Raw genomic sequence first — 6,465 nt, 5'->3', positions numbered from 1 at the left:
GAGTTGTTCACACCATCTTCCTCATGTTTCTTATCTTCTAAGAGCTACAATTTCTTTTTTTTTTCGAAAAACCCTCGTTATTAACCTTTGGATCAATGCACATTATGGGAGATTTTGACCCGAGTTTTGGCCTTCAAGTTTTAAAGAGAGAAAGCCTCTCAACCAATAGGGGGAGAGCTACCATTACAATAAAATTAGGATTTTTTAATTTTGAAATTTTTAATCTCATATTTCAAATTATTTGAAATAAAAAAATTGTAGCTATCTTTGGAGCACAAATTCATGGATGCACTAAATAGAAGAGGTATTGGTACAATTAAAGACACTAGATGGAGACATTTCTTGTCAATCCCACATAACCTTCTAGTCTCCTAGTCATTTTCTTTAGATTTTTGAATAATATACCCAAATATTTTCACATCCTTGGCATCATTTGTCTTCTATTAGAGAAATCACAATATACAACAATTAACAATCTTGGATCTTGATAACAATAGGTGTATTCCTATTGCCATCTCTATTGATTCTTAAGTTATGTTCTAGACAAAGAAGAGGAGAAGACATGGAAACATCTTCTTCAACTTCATCTTCTATTGATATGCCATGTCATAGACCAAACTGCAAGTTAGTTGAAACATATCAATAGGCTTGAAACTGAGTTATATGTTTTAGAAAGTTGTCAAAGTTTGTCTATGTTTGCAGATATATCTCCATCAAACCTCAAAGATTTGCAACTAATCAAAATGATAGGTGGAATCTTTGATGTATTTCAAAATTATAGTAGAATTCTTATGGACATCAATATGGTTGTTTATAGCTTGTGAAAGAAACCTTTTGGTTTTGGTTTTCATTTGAAACTAGCAACTCCTCACTCCATGTCTAGATGCTTGACTAGCTAATCTACAAAGACTTAGGAGTCAAGTCCTTATTTGATCTACGCAAGTGAGACAATTTCAAAATTTCCAATGTTGCTTCAGACTCTTCCTCTGAAGAAAGGATTGACTCAAATCGAAGTGCATCCTTGCATATCATAGTTAAAGTCTCTATTGTAGTCCTATATATCCTTGACATTTGAATCCACAAGCAAATACTTATCCTTGTTGTTATCGTGTTTTCGATTGTGGTTCCGCAGCACAAAGGAGCGAAAAATGGAAAGAAGAGAAAATAGCAAAAAGGCGCAGGATGAAAACAGAAAAAGGCGCCTTGACCAGCAACCAATCCCTAAAAAATTCAAATGATCGGACACGACCCGCACGAAGCTTCGGTGTCGGGCCAAGGCAACGAAAGAGGAAAAGGCACACCATTAAAATGTGGAAGCACCCTTGAATCTGTGTAAAAGAGTGCCAGGCTCGCTCCTGTGCAAAGTGTAGGCATTAGTTGGGAATAGGATAAATTAGAATGGTGGGAAATGGGAAAAAGGGCCTAGGCTACGGCCGGCCATGTAAAAGAGGAATGACCGCCCAAAAAGGATTTAGGGCTTTGTATATAAAGTTGAAAAAAGAGAATGAGAGGCTCATTCTTTGGTGTGTGGCAAAAAGAGTCTTCTTCTTCCTCTCTTCTTCTCTCCTCCTTGCTTGTGTGTGCTCTTGAGAGAGGGAGTGTGAGAGTGTGAGGGAGTGAGTGTGTGTGAGAGTGAGGGATCAAGAGGGTGAAGCTCTTCACCATCTCCTCTCCTCTTCTTCTCTTCTCTTCTCTCTTTTTCTCTTGCGCGCGCGGCTATGGAGGATGGAGCTTGGAGATGGAGGAGGCTTGAGGATGCTTGAGCTAGCATCAAGAGTTGTGGAGCTACCGAAGTGCAAGAGAGAGGAGGGTACTCGATCGGGCATCAAGATAAACTCACAACACTCGTAGGATCGACGACGCATCGGCTAGGTGAGAGATAGCCATTAGAGCTCACTTGGAACGCTTGAAACGATAAGCGGTCCGTGGGTCTTGGCGGTTGAGCGAGAGCTCCCACATTTTGGTTCCGTTGGTGGCGACATATTCTATTTTTTGCCTTTTTAGTTCAAGCGCTGGCTCCAGTTCAGCCATGGCTGTCCTTTTGGCTCCTGAAGCTGGGGTGGCCACGGCTGAACTGGAGCCAGGGCCTGAACTAAAAAGGCAAAAAATAGAATATGTCACCACCACTATAACCATGCCCCACCCCCCACCTCCCGCAGGCCAATACAATGAGTATGTTAAGGAACTGCTCTCGCAGTTGCAAAGGGCCAGGGAAGAAAGGAAGATAGCCGTGGAGGAGCTGGCAGCGGAACGAGAATCACAAGCCGCCCTCCAGCTGGAGAGAACGAAGCAGATAACAGAATATCAAAGGAAAATCGCTGTGCTCAGGGAGGAAGCCAGCACTAAGGAGGCGGAAGAATTAAAAGCCCTGAAGGAACACGACGCTGCCTGGGAGGGAAGGAGAAAAATCTGGATGAAGCGTCTCAACAGGGAGAGGGAAACGAATGCCCACCTTCGGCGCAAAAATGATCAGTTATCTAGAGTCAACATGGAAGCGCAAAGCCATCTTGACAAGATCAGACAGGAGGCTGCAGAGCTGGACTAGTTAAGGGCAGAACATGTGCGAAGGATCCAGGTGAAGCTGGACCAGCTCAATGCGCAGATTGCAGATGAAGGCCAGGAGGAGAGCTTGGAAGATATGGAAAGAAGGGCAAAAGAATGGGCCGATCACAATAAGCAGAGAGTGCGGGACTTAGCATGCCGGCTAGCCAAGGCCGAAGGAGACAAGGTGCTGGCCGAGAATCAGGTAGAGGCGGCCCCACTCTCCATGATAGCCCAGCAGCACACCTTTCTTAATATGCTGCTCCACTCCACCAGACTGGAAGGAGATGAAGCCAATGATCAGCTGCAAAGGAAACTAACCATTGCACACAGAGCTCTCACAGCAGGCCTGCACGTGCCGTTGCAACTAGGAGGCCCGCCGCAGAGGCTAGAGGAGCAGAGAAGATATCTTGCACAGGTAGGCCTAACGGCACAGGAAATAGATAACCTCGGTTTCACAGAGGCAAAAGCACAAGAAGACGAGCAAGCAGAAGGGGGTGAACCGGAGTACGATCTGGGACCTCAGGAGGAGGAATACCTTCCCCCACCCCTCAGCCACAACAAGCGGAAGTGCAGCCCCCTGATACATCTGCCGAGAGAAGAGCGGCCCAAACCAACCGCAGGAAAGAGATGGTGGAGAAGGCAAGAAGAAAGCTGAATACCAGACCTGTTCCAAGACAGCCTGCCCCTCTCCTACCGCGCACCCAAGATCCCCCTACTGAGTTCCGTGCGAATTGATTATCTGGGAATAGCAGGAGTATAACCGCGACCCCTTCGACTTGCGCTTTGAGTTCCCCACTACCTTGAATAGGGTGTTGCACATTCAACTGGTAGAGGACGTCATGGCTATGGGGGCAAGGCTCAAAGCCAAGTGGTTAGCGGAGCATGAGGCTCACCCAACTGCTTGGGGAGCCGAGGACCGCGAATTTTGGCAAGATAAAGTCCTCCAGGTGCCTAGATCAGTGGAAGGCTATGATTGCCAACCCACCTGGAGGAGACGCATTTTTGACGTCAACCTGGACGCGTGGATGGCATTTTGCAATACCCTCCCTTCGGAGAGAAACAACCCTACTTTTATGCCGTATCCTCGAAGGGTAGGGGTAGACTTCAATCCGTCCATCCACGGCAGGTTCGATTTCCCCATTATCTATAATACCAATAGCACCTCCCATAGGGACGCCCATCACCACTTGTAATTATCTTAGGCTAATTAGGATCCTAGTCCACCAAGAGCCCGCACCCTAAGAACGCCACCTCCCACCCCTCTATTTTGACCCCAACGCCATAGATAGCAACACCATGACTTTCCTCATGATGCGTGCTTCTCTTTTGCCATCTTTCTGTATTGCACTACTCGAAGACATGAATGATAGCAAATTCACCCGGTGCAACCACCCCTTCCTTTCTACCACCACCCTCAAAACTCGCCTCCACATCAAAAGCTACTTGTTGAGTCAAAAATTCCTTAACAAGGCCCCCCGCCCTCCGCCAACCCCTACCCACCATTCAGATGACGAGGAGTAAACTCCTATCATGCCCTTGTACCGCTTGCCTCCATGTATATGCCTCCTCATGCTATTATATATTTTTAAAAAGAAAAAGAAAGAAAGAAAGAAAAGAAAGAAAGAAAGAAAGAAAAAGAAGAAGAAAGAAAGACGCACCACAATCACCGCACCTAGGATCCTCCCTAGCCCCCCCCCCACTTCACACTTGGGGCACATCAAGGGCAGGACGTCCAGGCCTCTCACCCTAAGACTTGCACTGCACCGCCAACAAAGCCTGAATTGGGTCCTCAAGTGTGGGACGTTACCAAGGGCTTACCCAAGGTCAAACCCATCTCCCAGTTCCACTACCACACACACCACGCACTACACAGCAAGACAGACACACCCCTTAGGGAGTGCACAACTTTTCTTGCAGGTTATGTTCGCACTTCAAGACATGGCTACCCCGCAGAGGAGGATCGCCCATGGCTTCCCTTAATGATCAACACTTCTTTTCTTGTACTGGCCTCTGGCCCCCTGCCTGCTGATGGCCACCCTGAGTGAATCAAGTCAAGGTAGAGCTGCCATTGGCATACATCTTGGAACCTCACCGCCCAATGATCCATGCCCAACGCCCCAAGATCTACGGATCGCTTATTGATTCCACCAGCATGAAGACCTTCAACTCAGAACGGAAGACCTTCAAATCAAAGACAAGGATCTTCAATCGAAGCCATGGGTTTTCAACCCAAACAGTGTTCGAGGGGTTTCTCCAGAATAAATCCCCGCAATACCACCATCCTAAGGGACTACTTATTACTTCAAGCGTTTCTCATACTCAAAAGATGACCAGTTACATAACCAGCGCCATAACCATGTGACAGACGCCGAGTATCTCCGTCGAGCCTAAAGCACGCCGGGATCTCTCCTGGTCATCATCCCTAACCACCCACCTACCTGTTCCGCCTAACAGTTGACCTAACTTGCCACTATATCCCTCCGCAGTGCCATGGGACTGGCACTTGGCTAGGAAGGGGTAATGTTATCGTGTTTTCGATTGTGGTTCCGCAGCACAAAGGAGTGAAAAATGGAAAGAAGAGAAAATAGCAAAAAGGCGCAGGATGAAAACAGAAAAGGCACCTTGACCGGCAACCAATCCCTGAAAAATTCAAATGATCGGACACGACCCACAAGAAGCTTCGGTGTTGGGCCAAGGCAACGAAAGAGGAAAAGGCGCACCATTAAAATGCGGAAGCACCCTCGAATCTGTGTAAAAGAGTGCCAGGCTCGCTCCTGTGCAAAGTATAGGCATTAGTTGGGAATAGGATAAATTAGAATGGTGGGAAATGGGAAAAAGGGCCTAGGCTACGGCCGGCCATGTAAAAGAGGAATGACTGCCCAAAAAGGATTTAGGGCTTTGTATATAAAGTTGAAAAAAAAGAATGAGAGGCTCATTCTTTGGTGTGTGGCAAAAAGAGTCTTATTCTTCCTCTCTTCTTCTCTCCTCCTTGCTTGTGTGTGCTCTTGAGAGAGGGAGTGTGAGGGAGTGAGTGTGTGTGAGAGTGAGGGATCAAGAGGGTGAAGCTCTTCACCATCTCCTCTCCTCTTCTTCTCTTCTCTTCTCTCTTTTTCTCTTGCGCGCGCGGCTATGGAGGATGGAGCTTGGAGATGGAGGAGGCTTGAGGATGCTTGAGCTAGCATCAAGAGTCGTAGAGCTACCGGAGTGCAAGAGAGAGGAGGGTACTCGATCGGGCATCAAGGTAAACTCACAATACTCGTAGGATCGATGGCGCGTCGGCTAGGTGAGAGATAGCCATTAGAGCTTGCTTGGAACGCTTGAAACGATAAGCGGTCCGTGGGTCTTGGTAGTTGAGCGAGAGCTCCCACACTTGTATTTCTAGAATTATAAAGTTAGAATTTGTTTCAAGCTTAAGTGCAATAATGGCTAGGTTTCTAGCCCTCTCTAATGTTAAAATGGGCTTAGATAATAGTCAGGAGAACATACTACCTTTTGACAATAGGGAAGATGGATAACAAAGCTATAGAAACTTCACTATCATCCTCCTTAACCTCATCTTGCTCATCAATTGAACATAGCTCCATGTTCTCTTTTCTCAAAGATTGAACATTCAATTGACCACTTTTCTCTCTCTCATTGGTCACATCTACTAGCTAAGAGACCTCTTGCATCCCATCTATCTTCTTCACTTCAATAGGCTATTTTATATATTCTAGGACTTGGACATGCTCTTTCCCTTTATCCCTTAGCAATACATGCAAAGATCAAATAAATCTGTCAAAGTACTCCACAACATATCACTTCTAATTGTGTGCAGGGCACTATAAATTTTCCCTCTTAATGTCCTCAGTAACCCTCAACATTGTTCTATTGGACCTTTTTCTTGGGGGCTTTTGAAGAAAGATATCATTCATATGAACA

The sequence above is a fragment of the Lygodium microphyllum genome, chromosome 9 (assembly GCF_053477565.2).
Source record: "Lygodium microphyllum isolate KBCC chromosome 9, Lygodium_microphyllum_v1.1.10, whole genome shotgun sequence".
NCBI lineage: Eukaryota > Viridiplantae > Streptophyta > Polypodiopsida > Schizaeales > Lygodiaceae > Lygodium > Lygodium microphyllum.
Note: the sequence above shows the minus strand (reverse complement) of the source record.